The sequence below is a fragment of the Erithacus rubecula genome (assembly GCF_903797595.1).
Source record: "Erithacus rubecula genome assembly, chromosome: 14".
NCBI classification, from domain to species: Eukaryota; Metazoa; Chordata; class Aves; order Passeriformes; family Muscicapidae; genus Erithacus; species Erithacus rubecula.
The window spans coordinates 4,185,841-4,213,743 of NC_136666.1; the positions used below are offsets into that span (position 1 = coordinate 4,185,841).

At 44.9% G+C, this 27,903-nt stretch overlaps 1 long non-coding RNA gene across 2 annotated transcripts; it reads right to left on the bottom strand.

Moving 5' to 3' along the window:
* Positions 1 to 1,093: 1,093 nt before the first annotated feature.
* Positions 1,094 to 27,805, bottom strand: LOC306807928. 2 transcript variants are annotated; one of them, XR_013775854.1, is made up of 2 exons: positions 27,739 to 27,805; positions 1,094 to 1,409 (listed from the first exon to the last, which is right to left on the bottom strand). It is a non-coding gene; the product is annotated as an uncharacterized lncRNA (long non-coding RNA). The 2 variants fall into 2 exon arrangements; XR_013775855.1 differs by lacking the exon at positions 27,739 to 27,805 and adding an exon at positions 15,720 to 15,891.
* Between the last annotated feature and the right edge of the window lie 98 nt (positions 27,806 to 27,903).

Here is a 27,903-nt window from a genome sequence, read left to right on the forward strand (position 1 = left end):
GCCACCTTGGTGGCTTCCTTGTCGTCGTTCCCATGTAAAGCACTTCCAAACCTTTGAAAGCAATGTTCTACCTCAAGCATGAGTGAAACTCGTGCGTGCGTGCATGTGTGTGTGCGTGTGTGTGTGTCCTCCCTCTCCCCCAGTTCCTGCCTCTCCCACCCAGCCCCACATGAAGCACGATGCTTCGCTGGTGTTATGAGCTTTACTTTTGGGGGCTCCGGTGTGATTTTGTGTGGCGGAGATTCGTGTTGTGGTTTTTTTACTTTAAAGACTGTTGGGGCTGTCAAAGAACAGCACGATGTCCTGTGGCTCTCTGGCATCACTGCCTTTCCAGGGCTGATTTGGGCACTGGTCCATCCTGGGGTTTGAAGGGATGGGGTGCTCAGATGCCAGTGCTGGGGCCAGGGCGCCCTTCTGCCCCATCAGTGTGCTGCTCCCCAAGGCTGATTCCCAGCAGGTGATCTGATGGCACGAGCAGCACAACACACCCCTGGGAGGTGGGAACCTGGACATCACTGTCTTGTCCCAAAGCCCACCCTGCTATCAGGAGCATCCATGGGGAAACCCCAGTAGAGCACTTCCAGAACCCCTTGAGATGCTACTGAGCTGCCCCCAGCTCCTTCAGCGCCTTTTCAGCCACAGGAGAACGTCCAAAGGATGAGTGGAGCCAAAAAAGGCTCAGTTCCCTGGGAGGGACAAGGCAAGGAGGGTGCTGGGGGATGCCAGAGCTGCCCCTTCCCTGTGCCCAGAGTGGGCAGAGGAGCTCCTGACACCAAAGAGAGGGTTTGTCCCCTCCAGAGATCAACCACCAACCTGACACTGTGGAGGCTGGGTTGCATGGTGCAGCCTTGTGAGTCAGTGTGTGACCAGCATCGTCCATGGATGAGATGGGGGCACACACAGGGGACAGGGACACCAGGTGCCAGCTGGTGCCAGAGGGCAGCCCGTTCCCTGCGGTGTGTGAGGTGGTTAAATCCAGGCAAATGTGAAGGTTTGATCTCTTTGTGTAGGTGGTGGTAAATCAAATGTTGCTGTATTTGCAAGGACAGTGAAAGGAATCAGGAAAGGAAATGAGTTTAAGTTTAAAAAAAAGTAAAAGTATTAATTGTATTTTTTTAAATGGTACCAGTGGGAGAGTCCCTTGTGTCAAAAACACCCTCATCACCTACCCAGCTGGCAATGGGATGTAACCAATGACTGTGTAAATAGTACAATATGCAGGAGGCTGAGCAAATGCCTCTTCCCTGAGCTGAGTCCTGGTGCTGGGCAGGGTTACCTGGGAGCAGGACTCTGTCCTTCCACATCACCTCATCCAGCTTGGCCCAAGCAGATGTAATGACACCAACCTCAAGAGTAAGGAGCTGTTCAGGCTCGGTGTTCCCAGCCCTCTTCCATTAAAATTCCTCTTCCTGTAGACATGCAGAACAGGAAAGATGCAAAAGATTAAATTTTGGCATTAACAGCCCTAAACAGCCTATCCCCAACCCACCAAAGATGCTAAATGGGCTGTCAGATGATTCCTGCTCACACCTGTGGTGCTGGACCTGGAGACAGCCTGGGAAGGGACTGTGGGGGGACAGTGCTGTGTCAGACCAATAGCACAGCCCATCCCATCACAGGAGCCAGGGGATGCCAGGGTTAGGGGAAAACAGGAGGGAGGAGAAAACACCAAACAGCTCGAGTTATAACCTCATATCAAAGACAACCTGATCCTCTCCTGCCATCCCATTCCCACTCCAGCCCAGTTTTTCTTTTTATTGGTTTTTTTTGTGTGTGTAATGCCGCCGTTCACATTGAATAAATACTGTTGCCAAAGTGAACACAGAACCTAGAGTAGTGTTCAGCTCAGACTTCCTGGAGCTGTGAACATGCTATTAATTTAATATCATATTATTGTGATATTGTAATAGTAACAAGTATTTGTCACTACTTCCTTTTATTAAAGGGAAATGCTGTGCCATTTGACTAGTTGGAATACAATAGTATGTCAAGAGTAGAGTTTTCTCTTTTGTTGTTTTTTAATTATGCAGAAACATGGTGGCTTAAACCAATGCAGATCTTGTGTTGGTTTGAGATGGTTGAAGATGGATGTAAATCTTTAAAGACTATTTTTTAGATGTTTAGCTTTTCCTCTTTTTTGGGGTTTCTTTTCCGCTCTTGTCAATTTGTATTGTTGGGACCTAACAGACAGTTGTGGCAGCTCAGTCCCTGAAGGGATGAGGCTGAAGTCTGGTGATCCATGAGATCCATGGTCTTCCCTAAATTATCTAAGTCCACCAAACTGGGCAAAAAAACCCACTCAAAATTGCATATTGGCTTTGTGTCTCTAGCTGCTGCTAAGCTGGAAAAGCAACGTGTAACAGCCCCACTCGCCATACTGCAGTGCTTGAACAGGGCTGGAGGCAAAGCTGTCCCAACACAAAACTTGGGAAAACATCACCTAGCATATGTCTGGCCCTTAATCTGTGAAATGAGAAGGAAAAAAGAATTTAAAAAGAAATGTGTTTGGTTTCAGCATGGGGGACAGTCTGTCCTTCATTCATCCAAACTTCTGCTCTGCTTTTGAAGGAAGCTGATGGAATTTTTTTCTGTGTTTGAGGCTCAACTGTACACAAGTAGACAAGTTGTACTCGGGTGGACATACTGTATTTGGGTGGATATGGGACAAGAGGTCCCTGTGTGTTGCAAATATGGGGCTGTGCCACAGGGAAGGGGTTGAGGTATCATTTGATGTCCCCAGACCAGAGGCTGAGGCAGCCAGACAGTCCCAGGGTGGTTCCCAGCACCCTTCAGCAACAGCGCCCACGTGCCAGCCAAAAGCAGCACTCCCTTCACACTTCTTTACACACCACAACACTTAAGGAACAGCTTGACAGGTTTTTTATTCCTTTTCTTTCCCCCCACTTTTTCCTGGTGAGAGGAATCAGTTCTACCTAGAGATAAAACCACTAGATGACGGGCAGTGTTGGATCCAGTGCAAACACTGGAAAACACCCGTGTTTGGAGTAGGAATCTCATCCCATAGTATTTTTCAAATAATTACACTAATTCAACCTGTTGCCTTTTCTCAGCTGATCCCAAAAAATCTCTTATTTTCTGACTGTGGTGAGATAAAATTATAGGAAGGAATAAATATCTAAAAGCTGATTTTTTTGGTTTTTTGGTTTTGTTTTTTTTTTTTTTATTTTTTAAATTTTTCGTAACCCATAATGGGCACAAGCTATTCTTGGAGATCTCAAGTTAACCAGAGATGGCTGCTTCCTCAGGGATAGTATCCACATTGTACTTAGTTGAACAGGGAATAGTTTTATGCTGTGACAGGGTATTTTCACACTGTTGGATTCAGGTATTTATTTGACTGCCATTATCTTTTTTCTTCCTTGTTTTGTAAAGGTGCTGATATATTTAAGTGCTGGAACCAGTTTGGGAATTTTAAAGCTTCCATCCAAAATTATACCAAGGGACTGTAGGTTTTAATTTGGCATTAAGAGGAGAGAAGCTATGAAGTGTTGTTGTTGCCTCTGAATAGTGAAGGGAAGAGTTTTTCTACCTGTGGGGGTGTTCCTCTGGGATAATCATCCCATGGCTTTTCAGGGGGGATCAGTGCGATGTCTGAGCCCTCTCTGACAGCACTTAAGTCTGGGAAAATTGGTTTAAAAAAAGGAAATTAAAAGTTTATGAAAACAAACGGGGGGAGCTCCTCACTTCATCTGTGCAAACAGTGTGTGGAAATGTATCCCTCCCCGTGCAGAGCAGGCAGGTTACAGATCCCATCCAGCAACTTGATGCCGGCTCATTTGTTTCCCTCACCTGCCAAATTAAAAAAAGGGAAAGGAGAAGGAAGCTGCCTGGCCTGGAGCGGCGGGTGGGAAATGGGGATGGGTGAAGCACCAGCACCCCCAGCTGAAAGTGCTGCTGGCACAGGGCCTGGCACTGAAACCCCCTGGAACACTGGGAATCAGGGAAATGGCTCCAGGTTTACTCCAAGGGCATCGTGTGGGAAGAAGGGATGGGGCCAGTGCGAAGCCCAGCAAGTTGGGGACAAGCCTGATTTCATGGGGCTTTGGATCAGGGTCTGACTCAAAAAGCAAAGAGGGATTAGTACTTTGATCCTATTTCCATCAATTAAACTTGCATTATATTTATGTTTGTAAGAAAGTCATAATAAAACCAATGCTAAACCTTTGTCCCAGTCCTTTTTGGAAATCAATTGTTAGAAGTAATACTAAAAACCCAAATTGCAAAGCACTTTTCTACTGTTTATTTTCTACCTTTCTTACTTTGAACTGTCTTGATATTGAAATCCCACTGATCCCATGATTGTTAACTCTGTATTAAAAAAATAATAATAAAATAAAACCCAGGTTTTTTGTAGTTTGCTCTGTTTAGATTTTAGCCTGTGGCTACTTGTACAAGAAAAATAAAACTAGAATAAATGAGCCTGTGTGGAGCTTTTCTTTTCACATGCAGACTGTGGTGTGGGGATTCAGGGTAACTTGGGGCATCACCACTTAAAGTGGATGATGATGAATCTGGCTCCTCGCAAAGAGCAGCTTCCAAAATTCAGCATTTTAAGGGCTGAAGGGTTTTTATTTTGATGTTTTGCTCATAAAACTCCAGACAAGCCATCAGCAGAGTCCTGCTGGAGCGTGGGGGCTCTTTGGGAGTTGGGTGAGATGAGACCTTCAGGGTCACAGTGTGACACCTGTGCTTAGAAGTGCAAATCAATTTCCAATTAATCTTGGCTCTTGCTCAGCTATTGCTGTGGCTGCTTTTCCTGCTGCCTGCAGTGCTAATGGGCCAGCACCTGTGAGGGTGGGAGGCCCTGGCACAGGGTGCCCAGAGAAGCTGTGGCGGCCCCTGGATCCCTGGAAATGTCCAAGGCCAGGTTGGAGGGGGCTTGGAGCACCCTGGGATAGGGTGGAAGGGGGTGGGAACAGAATGATTGTTAATGTCGCTTCCAATCCAAACCATTCTGGAATTCTAAGGTGAATCCTTGCCCAAAGCAGGCTGTGAACCATAAGCCACTCTCCTGCCACTGTCCCGTGTGCTGCTGCTGCCCTCAATGCCAAAGGAGAGGCACAGTAGAGGCTGTGGGGAATAAAAGAGCAAGATTGAGCCCAGCAGCCCTTTCTAAAGGGGTTTCAATAAGCAGGTGAGTGAAAAGTCGCTTCAAACAACTCCCCAAAGCTCTCGGAACTGCTAAATTGCAGCATGGATTGTCTAAATATATACTTCATAATAAATACCAGCATAAAAACTGATTTTATTTCCCAGTGGCAATGCAAGAGGTGAAAAAAAGATCAGAGTGGGCTCACTCGGGAGATTTTCATGTAAGTTTAGTAAAGTCTGGTACTGCAGATAGCAGCTGCAGAGTCGAGGTATTGTATAGAGCTTGTGGCTTTCATTAAAAAAGACTTTCCCTGCCTTCATGGCAATAAAAAAAAGGTTTGACAATATTAATCTGAAGCCTTAGAAACTAAGGAAATAAAAAATCCCAAGCAATACGTTTAAATCACTTTGATTTTGGACTGTTGGAAATATTAAGAGCCCTACTTGAGTGCTCAAAACTTTTCTTTAATAGAAGCAATCTCCTTTTGACCATGTGCATTCAAATCTATGCTGGAAACATCTCAAATCAACTTTTCAGCTACAGAAACACTAAAAAAAAATTAATTTGGGTGTTTTCAGCTCCAAACAGCACGTTTCTGCCTCAGATTTCACTGGAGAAGATGTTACTACTAATGTCCTAGTTATAACCCTGCCAACACAGGGAGAATTTATAATATCCCATAAAGCCCTAACTATTGGAAAGGTCATTTTGGCATTAATACCACTCGGGCATCACCGCTTCATTTGCTGACACTTTTACAGAGCTTGATTCCAGCATGGCTGCTGTAAAACCTTTACAGCTATGGCATAAGCCTCCAAAAATCATCTTAAAAATCAAGAGGTGGAACATCTTTATCAGCAGGTGCAGGCAGCTTGGAAAGGCTCTGCTCTCTCTTAGTATGGGGTTCCCCAAAATCCAGAGTGAGCACCCTAACCCCATTGCTCCAGAGGGGATTTAATCCTCAGATCTCATCTTCAGCCCTGCTATTCCCAGCACCTTCAGACCCCACAAGTGCTCACTGCCTTGGCTAAATTAAAAGTCTCCTAATTTCACACAAAATTATCAACCCCTCGCCTTGGCCAGAAAGCCATTTCCTTAGTGCTAAAATAGCTAAATTAGTCTTGCTCAGCCTCGTAAAGGAGCTTGTCTTGTTTATTGAGCGATAAATATAAAGGTACAGTAACTAAATTCATCAGTCCCTAAACGCAGCCGTTGGGAATGGCCATTTCCACCATCCAATCTACGGCTGCATGAATATTTCAGAGTCCTTTTTCCCTTGGGTGCTCGCCTTATCTCTGGAGCCTGGATATTATTTTCTGCTTTTCAGCTTTTTGGATGTATTGGAGGAAATGTCATTATTTGGACCTGGGTGGATTACAGTTGACTTTCCTAAGCCAATTTATATTGGCAAGCTGCTGTTTTTAAAAACCCCTATAAATCACTCCCATGAATTTTAATAATATAACGTGGTTTCAAACATGCTCCCTTAATACGTGACACACTGTTACAGCCGGCAATCGCTCCTCGGGTTGTGAACTGCCGTGTTACCGTCACCTCCAGCGAGCGCCGCGGGGATGAGCGATGCCTCAGCCAGAGTCATGGAAACACCCACTCCTGCCCCAAATACCTTGTCATTGCAGTGATTGTGACTTAAAGATGCTGGTGCAAAAATCGTTGGGGATTAGGACTATTTGCTGATATTTCCCTAAATAAAGAGATAAGATGAACATCCAGAGTGCAGCTCCAGGTTGGGATTTGTGGCTCCAACGGTTCCAGAAACTTCCACATGCCAGGAGACAAGGCTATGCCTCCTCATCACCTATGGACTTATTCTGATGAGCTCTGTTCCCTTCTTGTGCAAATTACATAATTTTCTTCCCATTCCCATTGCAACAACTCCATGGTGTCTGCCAGCTCTCAAGGGGTGTCTGTCAGTGGAGAGTGGTCTCCTGGGCAGAAGAAAAAGGGCTAAGAATATAAGGAATAAAAGCCAGGGCAAAGGAGAGACTTTGGGAGACCTTTGTCAAGAACATCTGTGGTTCATATAGAGGAACTGATGATGGGATTTGATGCCCCACTGGTGGCACTTGTGATGTCCCCACTGGAGAGCTGCTTGTTCACGTTGCCTGGTGCTAGTTGTACAAAACCAAAATGTAAGAATGTTCCAACCCTGGAAGTGTTCCAAGGCCAGGCTGGAGCAGACTGGTCTAAGGAAAAGTGTCCCTGACCACCAGGGCATTGGAACTGGATGGTCTTTAAGGTCCCTTCCAACCCAAACTAATTTGTGATTCTGTGAATATAATAAGAACATCTGCAAGAAAGAGGATCTTTAAAGGATGGACTAATTCCAGGCAGGGGAAAAAAATAATGAGCCAGACTTTGCTTTTTGGCTTCTGAAAGCAGTGAGTGCTCCTCAGCACAGGATGCATCAGGATGGGGTAAATGGGGTACAACGACCTCTTCAGATCTTGCCACTGCCTGCTCCACTGCACCCGGCACCACTGGAGGCCCAAAGCAATCCCTGGTTTAATATTCTTGGGAGAAAAAAATAAAAATTCTGTTTGTTTAGGGAGCAAACAGACTTTTCAAAGGCTTTTACTGTGATGATTTCCCCTGAAATGTTGTCACGTTCATCATTAATCTATTTTTTCCCTTTTCTGTAACTTAACCTGCGACAAGCCGACATTGTAAGTGCTTGATTTTCCAAGAATAAATTACAGTTTCATAAATGGTATTTTGCTTCACTGCTCAATTTGCAAGTGAAATGATGCCAATTGCTTTGTTCACAGGATTTTATCTAGCACGAACAATACCATCCTCAAGATTTATTTATTTTTTAACCCTCAAGTTATTTTCAGAGCCTATATAACAGGAATACATGGAAAAGTACATGACAGCCCATATGTTTAGGCATTATCGACTAACCATGAGCAGATACAAGAGCCCACGTGCCTATAAAACATCGATCTAGGAATGAGATGTCACACACAGAGTGAGACACTGCCCAAAGAGAAAATAATCCCTTAGATCAAAAATATTTACAGTTGCCCCATGCTGGGTTAGAGTGCCCTGAGTGACTTTTTATATGCATGATTTATGATTTGGGGCTGGGAAATCAGCCCCTCCAGCTTCTCCCAGGGACCACCAAGTTGCCTCATGGACCAATATATCCCCAGTGGGGTCTCCAGAACATGGGGTCCTCAGTTCTGTTGAAAATACGGGTTTTACACTAGCTTAATTTTTTTTCTTCTATGATAAAATTATGAGAACTAGGGGAAAAAAAATGAAAGCACCCTGAAGCTATTTATGTTTTTTAAATGCAGAGGAATCCTCCCTGCTGGGGACACCAGCTCTGCCCAGGGACAGCCAGGCCAGAGAGGCTGGGACATGTCAGTATTAAACCCAGTAAAGCCTTTCATCAGAGGAAGGAAAATATAGAAGTCTCTGCATGGGAAATGTTAACATTACAAGATTTGGTTAACAGCCATGGCTTCTGCTAAGACTTTTTCAACCTGTGTTTTTAGGAGAGATCTTGGTAGAAAAGCCCTCTTTTGGGGAAATTTTGGATGTTTTTTACTTCTGGTATAAGACAAAAAATGAATAGAAATTATTGTGTTAGGAATGGAAACCTAGTGTCTGAGGTGGTTGTACTCATACATTGGGATGAGTTTGTGAAGAGCCTGGAGCTTCATCTCCATCTTTTAATGAGTCACGCCCCCTGGAGCTGGCTGGCTCCTGGTTTTCCTGCAGTTGATAAATCATTTAACCAAGACCACGGAGCTCTGAGTCTGCATGTAGGCAGTAGAGGCAGAGTTTGCATTTCTAACAGAGAAACCGAGGCACAGAGAGAATCTTTGTCTTCCCTTTCAGATATGAAAATGTGTTTGCTCTCATCCCTCCTCTGCTTCTCACCTCGCTTCCCTCATTTCCCTGGATGAGACACTAGGAAAAGTTTTTGGTATTCCCTTGCAAATGGATGCTTCAAGACAGTCCCAGACCTCCAGAGGCTTTGAATTTGGCACTGAATAAAAATAAATTTCTGGTAACAAGCCACATCACAAAACAGAATATCACCTTTTGGGAAACGCCAAGAGGCAACATGAAAATCCCAGCGAAATGAAACATTCTCGGCCAAAGTGTATCCCAGTGTCCCCGCTGAGGCCATCACTGGATTGTTACAACATGGAAAACCAGAATAAAATTGAATTTAAAAGAAGCGAGGGTTTGCCCTCTGCAGGTACTGTGCGAATGGGTCCCTCCACGGCTTCCCCACACACAGGGCTGCTGGCCACGAGCTCCGGGCTACGGGGCCGGGCCGCTAATGGCTTTAAGCGGCGCTAATTGATCCGTGCAGTCACTGTAATTACGGAGCGGGATGTGGTGGCAAAACACTGGCAGAGCATTAACTGCTGCGAAAGGAGAAATCCAAATCACGGGTGAATCGATCCTCAGGCAGCCGGCGCTGACAGCCCCGGCCCTCTGCGCTGAGGATTTTCCAATGCGCTGAGGTTTTCTGCAGGAACGTGCTGATTTCAGGGATATTGGATGGGAAGAAGGGTGGTTGTTAACTCTTTTTAATCCATTTCTTTGCATTTTGCCTTCAAGCCCGGCCTGAGCCACTGCGGGTTTGCCCCCGATGCACTGACCAGCTCCTAATCCAAAGGTGTCCAACAGAAAGCACTGGGTATCTTTGCAATTAATTAGCCTTAATGACAACCTCCAGGTTGCGCAGGGTGTTGTAAGAGCCACAACCAAGAGCTGCTCTCTGCGTGCAACGGGGACCCACTCCCGTCCTTTTCCTAATGCAATTCATTGATTATTCTAATTAAAACATGTTACTAGGTACTTGTGTGGGGCCGAGGGGGAGTGGGAGCAGCTCCCCCTGCTCCTGCCTGTGGACTCCCAGCAAGCGCCAAAGGATCGAAAGTGGAATAAACAGGGGAAGGAGAAGGGGTTTGATCCGGGGACAGCGCCGGGAGGTGACAAGGTGTAAGAAGACGACATTGTTTTGCAGTAATCTCCCAACCTTCGTTAATACTGCTGTCACAGCGCCGACGTGCTGCGTTAATTAAAATGAATGGTATATGACAGAGCAATAATTCCATTATTTCTCCATGTTTGCGCCTTCCTGTGTTTCATCCTCGAGGAGCAAGGGAGGGGGAGCAGGGGGCAGGGTGCCGGGACCGGGGTCCCTGAGCAACCGAAGGTCCCGGACCTGCTGTCTCCCGTTAGGGACTTGGTGCCACGACAGCAAGGATGCTCGGGGCTCCAGGGCTGCCGACCCCTCTGCAGCCTGCGCCGCTGCCACAGCAAATCCCTGTCCCTGCAGCCGGGAGGGTGCACATGCCCCATCCATCCAGGAACACACCGAGGGCAAGGAGGCCCCTGGAGCCATGACGAGCATCCAGTACAGGGACAAACCCTTCCCTCCCACAATTAGAAGATGCAAGCAACAGACAGGCATGGACTGATGATGAATCAAGAATTTTGCTAAAATGCCTCTTCTTCAGAGACTCTTCTCCCCCCCACCACCACCACCTCTCCCTGCCTCTGTCCAACAGCATTCCCAAAAGACTAAACACCTTTGGTTTCCATGGCAGCCTGATTTTCAATGAGCATCCTTCAATTCCTAACCGGAAAGAAAGTGTTTCATTAATGCTTACAGGACACGCTGGCATCTCACCGGGGCGACAGTATCCTTCCCCCAAAACTAACACCTCTGCCCAATAGTTTTTTTTATTTTGTGGATTGATGGACTGATGGAACCGTGGGAAGGGGCTAGCCAGCTCTGCCTCTGCCACTGACTCATGGAGCTTGCTTAGAGAGGGAATTGGGCTGCTTTTGCTTAGGGGAAATTAAATAAATAAATAAAGGGATGCCGAGCATCGGTAGCACACGGAGCTTCTCTCCAGAGTGGCTGCCTCCCCTCCAGCCCACGGCAGGGGGACACTGACACTCCCCAGCTGTCCCCTTCTGAGCTGTCCAGGATACCAATCTTCTGATTTTTGTTTGCCTATTTCCATGCAGATTCTGCTTCTGTTTAACACAAACTGAGCAGTATGCACACTCATTATTTGCCATTTCTTTTGGGTTTAACCCCATTTAGTGGCTCTGCCAGGCATATGGTGCTCAGAGCTGGACAATGGGAAACCAAGGAACTAATGGTTTGAAACACGGCACTTCAGTGCTTCTGGATTTCATAAGAAAGGGTCAAAGCAGATTCCTTCCAGCCCAGGGGTGCCAGGGCAGGGCAAAGCAGGATGTGTTTGCTACATATGTCCAAATAAAGTAAACGCTAAGCAGAACAAGTGAAATTTTTTAACAGAGGATGCCTGGGGGAGGATGCACTCAGGCAAAGTAACCCAACCTTTGCTAGCCTGGAACCTTTCAAAGGTTTTTAAGAGACCCCAGGTCACAGCACGGCCTCAGCCCTGGCTTTTCCCAGCCCAGAGGATAATTGCTGTCCAGCCGTGACGTACCCTTTCGCTGACCCCGCCGGGGTCCCAGCCACCCTCCGGGATCTGGCAAGGACAGATATACGGCTGGACCTCAGGGGCTCCTAAAAGCAGGTCACGCCAAAACAATACAGCTTTGTCAGAGGCAAAGGGGGAACGAAGCCGCGGTCAGCCCCGACTGCTGCCGCAGGATTTACTGCCCACAGATGGGACGGTGCCTGCGCAGGATGCACCGAGCATCGCCCCGGGGCAGCCAGGGAAAAGAGAGCTGGCAAAGTGCAAACACACTTGGTTTGGTTGCTGATTTGTATGTGCAGCATTATCTTTAGCTGCAGCAAAGGCTGCTTTCTGGAGATCAGGATTTGGGAAGTCTCAGGTGGGTCCAGTGCTTGGCTGAGGTTCCCTGCTTGAACTCATTCCCCCTCCTGCTGGGATGTCTAATTCCAGAGCTTGCAGAGCTGAGCTGAGCTGCAGAGCAGGGTTTGCCCTCAGGGACGTTTGCTCTGCCATTTGCATCACCCTACCATGGGAGGAGCCTGCCCATGTGGACTCAGGCATTTCAGAGGGACCGGGACCTCAGTCCTCCATCCCTGAAAGGAAAGTAGGATGCTGCCATGCTAGAAGCATGTATTTATCCATCATATTTATCCAAGAAGTTAGGAAGAAGCTATAGTGACCTGATAGAGCTTGTCCATGTACCAAGGGGTGGTCAAAGAGCAGCGAAGGTAAATGTAGACAAAGATTCTGCAAAGGATACAGCTGAGATAAAAGGCATTGTTTCTTAGAATATCATCTAATAAAGTTAAATTAACCATATAACAACTTTCCACCTTAGCACCTCCTTCTCAACTTCCTTTGAGAGGACACACTTCATTAAGACTCAAAATCTTCAAACACACCAGAAAACCCTAAAAAGCCCCAACCCTATACATTTTGTCTTGTCCACTGCTAATAAAGCCTTCTGCATTGCATGGAGCTTTTAAATAGAGAAAAGCAACTTTTTCTAATCCTTCTGCAAAACTATATAGTTTTCAGAGCCAAATTTCAGAGCAGCCTTGCAGTTCCCTGACTATCCTTGCTCCATCAGTCTGATGCATTTCCACAGCACAGGGCAGCCCATAAGCCCACACAGAAAAGCCTCTGGCGCTTCCATGAGGCAGCTCTCTGCCAGGAGAGAAAACCCATTAGAGGTCCCAAGACCAGAAAAACGTTGGAAGTCAGCAACCTCATTAAATGAATATTCATAAATTATTTTGCTACATAAACAATATTAATATCACACCTTCCACCTTCAAAAGCCTATAGCAGGCAGGGGCTCATTAAGACCCCAGCAAAGACCACTTGCAGACTTTCAGTTACATGGAAACTCAGAAACTTTATTAAACACGAGCAATATATTTATTTTAATAGAGTACAAAGCCTGGATTTGGCCACCCTAAAACACCACTCAGAGCACTGAATCTCCAAATAACCTGATCAAACAAAGCTAATGTGTGCAATATATCTTGGGTGAGTAATATACAGCCACATTTCCTGCTCCATTTACCCAGTTTTAACTACACCTGACCTACTCTTATCCTAATAGAAAACGGCTGCTCTTCTCATTGCCCGTCCTCCACACATGTTTTTTTGATAATGACCAAAACTAAATTACTTCCCTTTCTCCTAAGTGCTGGGCACCAGCTGTCTTGTGACATTTAACTACAACAAGTCCCTTTGCAGGACGTCCAGGTTAGTTCCTGGGGCCCTCCATCCCTGTGTCCTGTCTCCATCCTGCATCCGGGCATCGGAACTAAGGCATTAGGTGAAGTGCCAGGTCCTGCACTCAGGTCACAACAACCCCATGTGACATGACAGGCTTAGGAAGAGTGGCTGCAATGCTGCCTGGTGGGAAAGGACCTGGGGGTGCTGGTTGATAGCAAACATGAGCCAGAGTGCGCCCAGTGGGCAAGAAGGCCAATGGCACCTGGCCCACATCAGCAATAATGTGGCCAGCAGGACCAGGGCAGTGACTGTCTCCCTGAACTGGGCACTGCTGAGGTACCTCTAATTCTGGGTCAGTTTTGGGCTCCTCACTCCAAGACAGACAGTGGAGCATCTCCAGAGAGGGGAATGGGGCTGGGGAAGGGCCTGGAGAGCCAGGAGTGGCTGAGGGAGCTAGGAAAGGGACTGGAGAAAAGGAGACTCAATTGGCCTCAATGATCTTAATGATCTTTTCCAACCTAAGTGATTCCATGACACTATGATGCCAGCCCCATAGGATTTCCCTATTCGGCCTCATCAAAGAGGTATGTGGAGAAAAACCTGGGAGCTGCCTCAGCTCCTGCTGCCACTCTCTTTGTGAGCCAAGGTCTCCCTGCAGCAGTGAGGATGGTGTGCAAGCACAGTGCATCAGTTCGTGCCTCGGTGAGAGATTCTCCCAATCCTACGAGCATCACCTCACAGAGCAGGTTCAGCTTTGGAAAGGAAAAAAACCTGTTTCCAGCAGTGTTTTTGCCCCCCATGGAGCTTAGCTCGGAGTGATCCATCGAGGTGGATTTAAAGCTTCCTGAGCAGCATGTTTAAATGGCCAATTTGACCAGAAATGTGCTTGATTCACAAGCGCTGGCTGCGTTTTTCCAGTGCTGAGAAATCACGGCTATATTTCATTATTGTTACTAATTGCTATAAAGTATTATGGGGAGGCGATGGCACAGGCAGAAAGAAATATAAACCATTTGCAGTCTATTGAGCCCAGAGAACATTTCCCAAGCTTGCTTAGGGGTGCAGAAATCGGTGCTCGGTGCAAATAAATGAGCAAAAGCATTTTCTGAAGGAATTAGCGCATGGCACAAGCAAATTGCAGCAATTGTGCCTCTTCTTTCTAAGCACTGAATTGCCTCTATAATTCCCCATCATTTAGTTGCATAAATCTTGCACAAATAAACCAGCAATTTGCATATGCACAGAAAAGAAATTATAGAAACACAAGGAAAGATGTTATATTTTTCCTTCATGAGCTGGAAATAAATATGCATTGCTTACTGCTTAAGCTGTGTTTGGGCCCAGCTCAGAAATAAAAATTTAGGAAACCCTTTAATTTTCAATAATAAATACATATCAGAGGATGAAAAAAATGCAATTTGTGGTATATAGAAGCCACAAGTTTCTGGGTTGCTGCATCATGAAGTGCAACGGCAGAGCCGTGTGTGCGTGCAGAGAATGCAGCATCACAGTATCATGGAATCCTAGAATGGTTTCGGTTGGGAGGAACCTAAAAATCAGCTGGTTCAAACCACCTGCCATGGGCAGGGACATCTTCCACTAGAGCAGGATGCTCCAGACCATGGCTTACACCAATGTCTTCATTGACACTGACAATGGCCAAGGGATGCAGCTCACCACAGCTGACAGGAAGAGTGATGCAGAGGGGTGAATGCAGCTGCCTCTGGTGCAGCTCAGTCAAGCACTTACTGAAATAAATGCCGAGGCTCTTGGGGAAGCAAACATCTCTTGAAGATAACATCTCCTTTACCCATCATCCTGATTTTTGGCCATGAAATGCCTATATTTGTTGTGACTTCTATGGAGGACTCTGAGGTCTCACTAATACAGAAATCCCAGGGTCAAGACCAGAAGCAATTAAATTATATCTCAATTATTGAGCCATAATGCACCATCTGGCCTTAAGCCCCACCTGGACCAAGGCACCAGTGGGCACCAGGGGTAGGAGCGGTTCTGAGTGTTTGTCATACTGGTGGAGGCTTCCCAGAGGAGCAAAATAGCTGTTTCCGATTAACTCCCTGTGTGACTGATCTCATTCTGGAATAAGAGGGTGTTATTCCAAAACACCATAATCCTCTTCCAAATGACTTAATCACATTTCGAATAATGTGCTTTTCTTCCAAAACATTAATACAGGAAAAAAATCGGGGGTGAAAAAATCAATCAGAAACAGCCCTTTGTAATAACACCTCGTGCAGAAGAGTTCTCAGGGGGACTTGTGATACTGCACTGCTTTACAAAGATTTAATAAATCACCATTTGCAGTAATTCCTGCAGGCTGGGAGAGCAGCATGACTGAGAGGCACACAGCATCTCCTCTTTCTCACTCCAAAGCCATGGAAGTCAGAAATGATCCCACTACGCACTGGTGCCTCAGGCAGACTAACCCATGTATCTTGTGTTCCCTGTGGACCATTTATGGCTGGAACATTGCTGCAAATCCACTGCTCAGGGATGGTCAGTCAGGCCAAGTTGGAAAGTAAAAGAAGGTAGGAATACTCAGACTGTGTCCCAGGAGAAGGTGCCATCAACATCCACTGGAGCCCACAGCCATTTTCTCCCTCTTCTTCTGCATCTCCCACACCACTGGGGCAGGATGACCCTTGTGTCAAAGAGGAGAAAGAAGCAGTGACTTGGATGAAAGCAAAAGCTCTCACATCTTTCATCCATTAACTAATCATTCCTCCTGCACAACACATGTGCCAATTCATCATAGGTGATCAATACCTTCCTTGAGGCCCCAGGATGATGAACGTCTCTGTTGGTATTCAAATGACCTTGAGAGAACAGGGGCAGCTCCCTCAGGCACAGGTCAAAGAGCCAAGACTGAAGCTTCATGTAAGATGATATGTGGTCCCAAAATCTCTCTGTAAGGCACAGAGAAGTGCTATTGGCTAAAAACCTTCTCCAGAACCACGAAGGAAAATTTTAAGTCATGCAGAGGCTGGAACATGACGCTGGACCAAGCGGACCTGAATTATGTGTGCCAGGCTGGAGCAGAAAGCTGTGACAGCCACCTGCAAAAGGAAAATGTGGTTCCTATCCTGTGCTCTTGCTCTGGGCTTAGGACCAATTCACAGCATTTCTGTGTAGAGTTATGAGAGTCACAAGCTGGGACCTCCATCCTTCACAGAGATCAAGACTTGATGTACTCCTGTGTGGCTTCTCTCTTAGGTACAGTCCTTGGCTCAATCCCTAAGCAATTACATGTGGCAGGGTAAGGACCAACTCTTTCCCTATCCAAATCACTGCTTGTCTCACCAACCCAGCAGATCCCAGGAGCTGGCATCCTCCTGTGTGAAGAATTGCTGTCTTCAGCTACAGCTTTCCCCTCTACTCATATCCAGCCATGCCAGCAGGAAAATAAAACCGTCCTGCTCCATGTGCACTGCCCATGGACTACATACAACATATAGGGTTTATTTTCTCAGAAGAGGAAAAAAATATAATCATAGATAACTGAAGCAGCTTCCCACCTTCATGAAACTGAAAACCAAACCTTTAAGACAGCTGTTTGTCCTGCAGAGCTCCACATTTTACCCCAAAAATAATAGAAGGAAATGCTGAGAACTGGCAAAGCTCCTACAGTAGTTGTTTGCGTGATTTAGGTTAAAAATAATTGCTGTCCAGGCTTATCTGCCTGACATAAGTAATTAGATCACAGAGTACTTAGAAGCTGCCATTTCCTATGAGCATATTTTAACATGGCCTTTATCGTTTGACCTTTATATCTGCAGAGGCTTCATCCGCTCCCTGCTGCTGTGATGGATTTATTTTTGAAGACTGGGCTCAGGCTTGCCAGTCCTCGGGCAAGGATGCCTCATAGGAGACAGATTACATCCCCAGCAGCTTCTGCAGCCAGGAGGAGAGAGCCTCTCTTTATGAGGAGATGTGACAGACCTGGACCCTGCTGCAGCTCCACCAAAATTAATCTCCACAGTTAAATTTATTGTTTGCACTAAGACAAATTATTAGTGGGCACTGGAAAGAGTCGGGCAGTGTAAGACAGGAGGAACATGGAAACACACCACTGAAAGGGAATGGTCATTAACATATGAGATATATTCATATATCTCATATATACATACTTTAAAAAAAATAAATCATACATTTTCCCCCCCAAAATGGAAAAGTGTTGGCAATCCCTTCTTGTACATCTCAAAAGCAGATGTGCTTCCTGGCTCTTGGGTGAAGCAGCTCCCTGACTCTCAAAGCTCAGAGAAGGCTAAAAGCAAAATGCTAAGAAGAACCCAAGAGAATAGATAACTGTCACTACTTTCAGTCACAAAAATAGCTACAGTGACACACTGATCCTATGCACAACAAAACCCATAGATAAAGAGCAGGGACTTGAGTCCTCTACAGCTGAACAGCTCTGAGTAAATTAAAAAACAAACAAAGCTAACATGCATCAACTAATTTCTTTCCGTTTTTATGAAGCCCAGGCTTGGGTAGGTTCTCTCTTCCCATCAGAACCAATTGAGAAGCAACTTGACTTTGCTGGAGTTGTCAGATTTGTAAAATAAGAGATTTTATTTTTATACCTTGCTCAATTTTTAAATGAAATCTAATTTCCTTTTTAAAGACACTTTCAAACTCCCCTTACAAATGATGGATATGGTATTCTTTTACTGTCCAAACTTCCTTAATGACATAAAGACCCTAAATTTGAAGGAATTTAATATTTGCAGTGCCTTTTAATATCTTCATGGATGGCAATCTAGTCCCTGTCTTCACGAAGATTAAGTGAGACACTGAGGTCAAAGTGATTTTGGGAGAACACATGAAGAGGTTGCCTTCCTTAGGGAACCAGGCTGAAAATCCTGGAAGCTGCCAGTCAGGTACTCTTCCTGTTGAGCTGGAAATTATGAAGCAGAACAATAATGCTGAGTCTGGCCTCCATCTGGCAATCTCTCCTATCCAGATTCTCTAGCACTTCACACCTTTGGAGCAGGTGGAAAAGCCAACAGGACAGTTCATCCCTTGCCACTGGTAGGACATGATGAAAAGATCCTCTACCACCCATTCAACAAGTGTTCCCTTCCCACCACATCTCAAGTAAGCCCCCAGCACATTTGCTGTGGTTTTCTGCTGGTAACTTGAGGTGGATTTGAGAAGCTGAGGACCATCAGTCCCATATAAAAGTCAGGGCTGTTTTAGATCTCCAACTGCTTTCAGAATCAGCACAGGTGGGAACAGCTGCTGCAAACCAGAGCTGTTTCCCATCAGATAGGCAAAGCCAAGGGTCTCTTCTGTGTTCCACAGAAGTTTGTCTCATCTGTGAGTTTGTCTGTTTTAAAGGGAGGCAGAATATCTCTTAATAGGATTTCAGGACTGCTTTATCTATCAAGGACAAAATCCTACAATAAGACAACATCACTGAGAGATTATCCTGTGTTCTCTGAAGGAGAGAGCACAAGATTATCCTGAAATGAGGCTTGTTTCTGTTGAGGTAATGAGAGATAATTAGTAACTCCCTTTGCATAGCTGGGTGACCCAGAGAGCACTCCCAAAGTAGAAAAGCAGCAGCATTTCCAAAGGGAAGGAATCCAAGATCTGACATGGACTCAATCTGAAAGAAAAACTTCTGGAAAGGATCAGGGCAAGGCCATGAATTTATGAAGTAGTTGTTCGGCTGACTCTAATTTTTAAAGCATTATTATCCTTTTAGCAGGGCTGTCGGGTAGATGGAAGCCAGAGCCTGTGTGATGAAGAGCAGCTGAAAAGTGATTTGCAGCAATTCTTCCTGCCTTCCACAGTTTTTTTTTTTCTGCAGAGCAGCAAGCCAAATTGCTTGTAACCAGCTTACTGCAGCCTGAAATGCTGCAAAAAGGGAATATTCTGGGCTGGTGGTGTAAGGAGTGAAGAGGGAGAATCAAAAAGGAAGAGAAACACCAGTGGCAGGTCCTGAGATCCACTGACATTCCAAATCCCAAAGCCAAACAGGTGTTGGAAACATTTACTTTGAATTCTTGGAGATTCTTTCTAGACTGACCCAAACAGGGCAAACCAAAAAGCCATATCTGCAGATTTAAATGCATTTTGTGTGCTCTTGCAGCAAATTCTCATCTTGCTCACAGCTGTATCATCTGCATTTCTCCAATAAAAGCATCCCTGTCGGATGCAGCACCCATTTAACCTTCCAGGTGCTCAAAAGCCACCTTCCAAGTAATGCAATGAAAACAATCCAGCTAAAAGCCTTTCTTCTGGCCTAGGCTGACATGAATTGTTTCTAATAAAGCTAAAGCTCTGTGGGACAACTAATGGGTGCTTATTAGTACAGGCAATGGACTATTCAATCACCCATATAGAGAAACTAATGGGGATTGATGGCCAAAATACAGGATGAGGATTTAACTCTAAATAAACAGCTGATAGGCTGGTGATCAGCTTAATCTTAGGTATCAATGGGGAAAGTTCATACCCAGCTAGCAAACAGATAAACAAAATATGTGGCAAATGGCATAACTGGGTCCCTGGGGGGGTTTAATGTTATTACTGTGCCAGCAGGTGGGTTTCCAGAGATGTTCAACTTTCCAGACAACACTGGTTTGGGAGCAAACTAGAAGATAGTGTAACCCAGATGATGCAAGAAAGCACCTGCAAAACCTCTGCATAAACCTTTGCACTCACTAAGAGTAGGCTTAGATTAGATATTAGAAAGAAATCTTATCCTGTGAGGGTGGGAAGGCAGTGACATAGACTGCCCAGGGAAATTGTGGATGCCCTATCCCTGGAAGTGCTTAAGGTTAAGCTGGAAGGAGCTCTGAGCTCCTCTGAGCTCTGGTCTAGAGGAAAATGTCCCTGCCCATGGCAGGGGAGTTGGAACTAGGTGATCATTAAAATCCCTTCCAGCCCAAACCATTCTATGACTCTGTGGTCTTTTTTTTTTTTTTTTTAAACCAATTAGCATAAAATCCTACCTTATCCTGCTTCATCTCCTCCCTTCAGCAAACACTTCCCAGGATTTTTCTAAAACCCAATATTTTTAAACCTTTGTCCTAGAGCTGATGGAGGAATGGTATGATTTGCTGAGTTGAGGGAATGGCATGGTCACCTCTGGGGCTTCTAAGTCACTCTTCCCTGCAGCAAAACACTCCTTGATTTCCATCTTCCCATTTCCTTTCCTTTGAAAGGCCTCTGACCAGATCACAGATGGCAATTCCTATGTGACAGACCCTAATGTCATTATTGATGACAAACCAGATGTCCAGGGAGACATAAAGCTCCTTTTAATCCAAAATTCATCAAGAGCCTCACCTCTGTAGTTTAGGGTGAGTGCAAAGGTATCTTCATCGGAAGGGGTTGGGGCCACACATTTTTTTCCCTCTTTTCTCAGTTTTTCTTTGCACAGCGTGACTGGAAGTGACTAAAGCAGGTACCAAAGGGGTCCTGTTCTCAATAACAGCATCACTAAAACACTACAAAAATCTCTCTTGAACTTCCTAAGAGCCTGGGAAGCAACATACTGTATGTGACAGTGTTATGAACCTCAAGCCATTACAACATGCTGCTCCTGCTCCTTGCTGCCTTTTAGGTATATAATTCCTAGTCAAGAAAGAAAGAATTCCTGGTTTGGGTTATGGAGCAATCCTGACGCCCAATGTATCAGTTTGTCTCCTGCCTGACAGCTAAATATGATCTATTTTTCCATAAATTAGGTGTTGTATAGTTTTCCTGATACCAGCCACTGGAGTAAAAGGGAATGACACAGGATCAGCATAAGCAGGAGATGCAGTGTGGCCACAGTTAGTTAGCAGCAGGTAAAACACCACAGGTGACTTGTTCCCACTAACATTTTAAAACAAGAGCTCTTGTGCTCATTATCTCTCTTGGAGACAGGGGAAAAAATCCCAACAGCCTTTGTGGCAGTGAAGACAAAGCATTGCTCAGTAGGAGATGTTCTATACAGCATAATGTATGCCAGGAGCAATCCTGGTGTTTTATGGGCCCGCTTAGTGTGAAGTGCAAAACAGGCTTGGGGCTGAGGCTGCATTATTCATGGGGGACCTTAAATATTTCAGTGTGAGACTGAGGTAGGGAGCAATATGACAATAGTGTATTGCCCCCTTTCTTCCCCTAAAATCATTGTTTGTGTTTAAGGAGGCAAGCGGGGAATCTTTCCCTTTCAGTGTGATGCCATGCACTGACTGACACATCCCAGGGAAAAGCAGGATAGCGGTGAGGCAAACCTCCAGTCCCTCCAAGGGAGGGGCAATTTTCCTGTTGTCTCCTAGCTCCCAAGGAAACATCAGCCTGTCTTTAGAAAAGGAACAACTCAGCGCCTGACATTTCTTTTTGGAGATGATTCACCAGTTCTGTGCGTGAAGGGACACATCAGCAGGTGGGTGTGCAGATAAAGTTTCTGGCAGTTTTTCCCCGTTGAAGCAGCAGAATTCTTTCCACGCCACTTTTCTGTGTATGACTTGCTTGATTCAGAAGCAATGGCTGGTTTGCAGCAAGGCACTGGTAATAACCCAAAATTGGAGTGTTTGGGGTACTGTGAGCAGAGCAGTGAGGGCAGAGGCAGGCGAGGAGGCAGAGCTGCCTCTGTGCAGATCCGCTGCTGCCATCAGCCGGCAACTGGAATCCAGCACAGGGCCTCTCCCTGGGACAAGAGCTAAAGCAGACACAACACCACTTACACCAAACCCCTCCCTGGCTGTTTTCACTGAGAAGAGACATCCTTGGGCTCAAAAAGAGCAATGCAGCAGATGGATGCTCAGACACAGGGGAAAGTTGGATCTCTCCAGGCAAAATTTGCCTTTAAATGCTGCTTTGTTCTCTCCAACACTGTGGAGGTGAGAGTCACAGAAGCTTAAGGACAAGCCTCACTGTGTCCCAGGCTGGGTATTTTGGAGCTCAGGAAAAGTCAGATCACTCTGGCATCTCCTTATGTACTGTTCACACAGTGCTGAATTTGGACCAGAGCTTCAGGATCCAGTCCCCTTGCAGACAGCCTGGGTCTTGCTATTTATCCCTACAGCTCTACTGTTGTGAGTGGAGTGAGGTTTGGCCAAACTTCAGATAACCGGTTCTTTAAGACAACATGATTTCAGATTCCAGATTCCAGACCTTTCTCACTTCTGCTTCCCTTCCTGCAAAGATAAATCTTGGCAGCTGTCTCTAGCACGATATAAAACAGAACCAGCTCCCCACATCTGACACAGTTGAAGCAAAATTTCTGCTCTTATTGGAACCATCAGAAAAAAAACTCAAGTGACTTCCCCAACAGTGAGAAATCCTAATATTCCAGTTTTGATGTTTAAACTCACCCATGTTCTTTCTCAGCTTAGATCAATGTTCATAGCCAGAAATTGACATTCCATAGTCACAAAACCTTACACTAGTCCACTGTATCAGCTTATCTGTGACATGTTACATGTGCTGTGCTTCCTACATGGAGCCATTTGCATCCAGTTCTGTCCAAAACAAAGCTGCACAACTTTTTCTTTGCAATTGGCCCTCCTACTACAAGGCTGATATGACCACTTTGCAGACTTCCCTTTTGTTTAGATTAACTGATAATTAACAAGCACAGCTGTTGCCTTTTTTTTTTTTTGTTTTTTTTTTTGTTTTGTTTTTTTTTAAGAAGATGGAGAACACAGAGATTGCTGTGAAGCACTGGGCACAACCTGCCCACATTCCATGACAGAGCACTGAGCTTTCTCCAGCAAGGACATTCCTGAGAGCCAAATCCTGATGCAGCCCCTGCATTGCCCTGGGTACTCCCATATCATTTATTCCCTTGGCAAAGCTGCAAAGCTCTCATTTGGGTTGAGGAGAAGAAGCAATAGGTCCCCCCTTTGCTGCAGGGGTGTCCCTGCAGACCCACACACCCCTTTGCCATGACACAGGTGCAGTGCAGACCAGATATTGCAGGTACTGCCACCCCCAGCTCCTGCCAGAACTGACCCAGAGCCTCACTCCTGACCTGGCTTGTATTGGAGTCCATGACCTAGAGGTGAACTGCTCTATATCCCATATCCAGTCTCCCACTGAGTTTATTTTCTGGTGTGGCAGATCAAAGACTGCTGTAAGGAGAAAATCTATCAAAGGCTCAGCACCCTAATATAGATCCAGTTCGCTTTTATGTTTACTTTCAACAAGCATACTCCTTCCTATTGTTCAGCAATGACTTTAAAATGGACAATTATCAGATTTCCCTATTAATGGGAAAAGCCAGGCAATAATAAATCTTAAAATGTGTTACTATCTGCAAACTGCATGTATCATATTATGGAAAAACCAATCGTGGAGGATAGCTATTACTGAGTGACCATGTCTTGCCTCAGCAGCTGGTTCTCATTTCAGCAGAGGATCCCCTCTGCTTCCCAGCATCCAGCAGCACTGCTCTTCCTACTGCTTCCCTGTAAGCACTGCAAAACTACAGTGTTGGCCAAGCACTACAGCAATTCAGTGCTGCAATCAACAAGGAAAAGTTCTGCATCTAAGGCAACTGCCAGCCCCTCACTGCATGTGCCTTGTCTTTCATTCCAACCCATTCCATCCAAGAATGGTTTGGGTTGGAAAGGACCTTAAATGCCATCCTGTTCTACCCCACTGCCATAGACAGGAACACCTTTCAATAGATGAGATTGTATCCAATGTGTCTGGAAGAATGAAAAATTCTTTTATTTCCCCTATACAGTGACCTGCACAAAGCTGAACCTGGACTCAAATGACTGGTGGACATTGTCTTTCAAGTCCTGGTACCTCCCCTATGGCACAGAGAGCAAAAGAATAAGGGCACATGGACCAAAAGATACATGTTGATCTTCTGGATAAAGCAGCATTCAGGAATTCCCAGCTGGGAATCTGGTCCTCTCCATCAAAAAGGGTTGGAATCTAAAGCAGCCATGAGGACAAATCTGAGTTTTGGTACAGTTACAAGTGGCTTTGGATAAATTGCTTAACCACCCTCAGTTCCCATTCCCTGTGCTATGTGGGATACTTGTGCTCAGTTTACTGGGATGTCTCATGAATTATCTGGTATTTAGGAAGCTCTTAAATCCATGTAACTCACATGTAACAATGAAACGCGATCCTGCTTCTAGATAAAACAATAATTCAGAATTGACCACATTTTGTTTTGATTTTCCTAAGACTATCTGAATTCACTGAGACAAGTGACAAAGAAGTATGATTCACTATATTCATGACAATTTCCAAAATGGTTTACTTTAATCTGAGCAACTGGAAAAACGTTACAGGCAAAATTGCTTTACCCAGCTGACTTAAAAAGGTTGTTTCATTCCACATTTCTGTTTTCAATAAACATCCCAGGATAAAAACATCCCCTGCAGCAGATCTATGCAAAGGACAAAAAGGCGTTAAATCCAAAGTGGGGGCGGTTGGAAGAGATAAATAGTTTACTCCTATTATCTTTACCATATGTTCTATTCCAACTGGATACACATAAACAGCATGCAATCTTCAGGCTCAGCTTTAGACTCTTTGAAGTGACCTGACCATACTACTGATTTATTTCAAACTAACCTTTCTCTTTGAACCTTAGGTCAAGGTTAATTCCATAATAAAACATACCTTATACAGCTGGCTGTTCCAGTGGTGCTAGCAAGGAACGAAGCCCTCAGTCATAAGCATTTGTTTCACTGAGTGTGGTATTGTATTTCTATTTTCCCTTCCCTGTATTAATTTCCTTCACAGACCCTAGTTAAGTGGGGAAAAAAACCTTTTTTCCGGTCCATGAGATCAATTTTAAACACACTGGAATTAAATGAAGACATTTAAGCCACACTTCTTTGCTGAAATGCATCCGCCAACACCAGAAACTATTTTTATTACAGTCTATGTTTAATAATCAGCTCTTCAATTTCATAAGAAGCCACAAAGCTACGTTATTCAAACTCCTGCACTGGCAACGACCCTTGCAGTATCTCTTAGAAAACCATCTCTGCACTGAATCACAGCAAATCACCAAGGATAGCTTTTCTATCTAGTAAAATAAAGTGGGGAAAAAGAAACACGATTGAAGGGATTTTTTCTCAAAAAAACAGAGGAGAGTTCCTAGCCAGTGTTTGCCAGTGCCCCAGCCAGTCTTGTCTGCCTGTAGGTGTGGAAGCATGCCAAGCAGGGATGCAAAGGTGTGGGAGAAAGCTTGGAACGTGGGATGCAGTCACTAAAAAATGCTGAGGTGCACAACACATTTCTCAAGTATTGCTCATCAGGTTGTTTTCCACAGGACTGGAAAGATCCTTTTGAATTTCAGCCTCCAGCACTTAATTAAAAAGCAGCAGCACCAAAGTTAAACCAGCAGCTGTTCCACATTTCTCCTGACTCCAGAGCTTTGCCAACACCTCTTGGAGCTGTCAGAAGAGGGATGACTAGAAACCTTTGTTTGGGTTTGGGGTTTCTGCAAGGCACTGTCTGGAAAACCTTATCAGCTGTAGCTAACCCTGAGGGGAATTGTGCTTCCCCTCCAAAGGAACGATGATGCTATCCAGGTTTATCCTCCCACATTTTGCAGGCCTGAGTCTACAGCAGTTGGTGTTCAGGATCACCAGCACAACAAAGGGCACCTCCCTTAAAACAGCCCCAAAAGCTTTCAGCACCTCATCTCTGGCTTAGGGGCAGCTTTGTAAAACAGGGTTTAGCCCAATGTTAAACGAGTTTGAGCAGGCAGCGCTCTCAGGCAGCATCAATACAGCAAACTTGTTATCTCATCAGTATCTGTCAGTGCCGAGGCAGCGGAGCTTGGTAATGGAAGCACCATCCATTTGGAATCCCAAAGGTAGGCATCAGTTTTGGATCAATGCTCACAGAATCTCCATTAACTATTACAGTGCCAAGCATGTTTTAGATCTATCTTGGGTTAATTTCTTTAAACCATAACAAGGCCACGGAAGGTCTTTCACTGCATTTTGATTCTCTTAGAGCAATATAAAGAGTGGTGGCACGGGAAGCACAGCTTTCCCAGAACTGATGTGGTTCCAAGGAAAACCTTTTCCCTCCAGCTCTCCGTTCCCATTTCTGCCATTCACCACTCTGTCTTTCTCTTCCAGCTTCTCCTCAGGGACTATTGCCTATTTCCAGTCCTTAATCACATGCCAAGATGTCACACTTCAAACAGCAGGGCCCCAGCTGGCAGTGCCCTGCACATTTTGCTCTCGACCCCATGCTCTGTCCCAAAACCACAGCCCTGGGCGTGTTGTGAGGTAAAAGATACAGCATACAGAAAATCCCAAACAAGAGACACACCTTTTGCTACATGGAGTGTCTTTACCTGTCCCACAGATATCAAGAGCAATACTAGCCCTCCAACAAAGTAATTGGTATCTTAAATGAAGGCACTGGAATTATATCAGTTCAAAAGCTCCATATAACAATGTAAAATTCCACTCAAATGCATTGAAAGAGACACCTCTACCATTTTCTAATCTTCTTTAACAGGCACCAAAAATATTGCAGCTAATGATTTATTAGTAAATGAAATCAGCCAATTAGAAAGCCAAGGATTGACTTTTCAAAAGGATCACACAGAACGACTTAATATCATGGGAGATAATAAACATGTCCTGAGCTGGATCACTGAATGATGTTGCTAACAGCCTGTCAGAGATATCAGATATTTACAGCAGAATGAGGCACCACATCAGATAAAGTAAAATACATCCTCTCAAGGATATAGAAATATGGAAAGGAATCACTCCAGCTGCATTTCAAGTGTGGGTAATTTCCATAACTCCTGAGAAAATGCTTTGTGTGGTGCTAGTTCTCTTCTTAAGGCACCCATCCATGCTGCTGGCATGTGGGAGACCCCCTGGAGCAAGCAAGTTGAAAAATTGCACAGACCTCCTAGACTGGACAATGTTTCAATGTTTTAAAGATAAAAACGTGTACAGGTATCTACTAAATTGGGTAATGTAAACTAAAGGCAGCTTTAAAGTAATTGTGTCTACATGTTGCCATTAAATATGTCAGACACAAGCAAGCATTGGTGCTGTCCTAGAGGCTTCCTATTGCAGCCTTTTTGATGCAGCTGTTATGGAAAGACACTTCTTTGGATAAACTAGTAAAAAGCAAGTAAATAAAGCTACAACTCAATTCAATTATATGTATCATTGTGAAGTATCTTACAATTTAATGCAAACTGTGCACAGGCTATGATCTATCTGGTTCTATCCATTAATTTTGAAACCTCATCTTTATTAAATATAGTCAGAATTATTAAAAACTTCAAGCCATTCAAGTGGATGATTAAGAATAGGAATTCTGCACTTGGGAATCAAGTTCCCTCTCTTTTTGCTTTGATACCAGTTTGCCCTTAGACAGGATGTAACACAGCTGGTGTTCCTGCTTAAGAAGGTTGCAAATTGCAGCTCCAGCTGTCTCTGGAGATCCAGCTATGAGATGAGAGCCCAGTAACAGGTATTCACAACTGACCTTAGCATTTTTCTGAGCATCTGTGCATGCCTGTATCAGTTACTTCATGGATATGTGCAATATCCCTCCTGAATGAAGAAACCAAAAAAGGTGTTAGAAGACATCCAATATTGTTGTACATTTCCAAAACTTTACTCAGGACACCAACAACATTTGGGTTGAGGA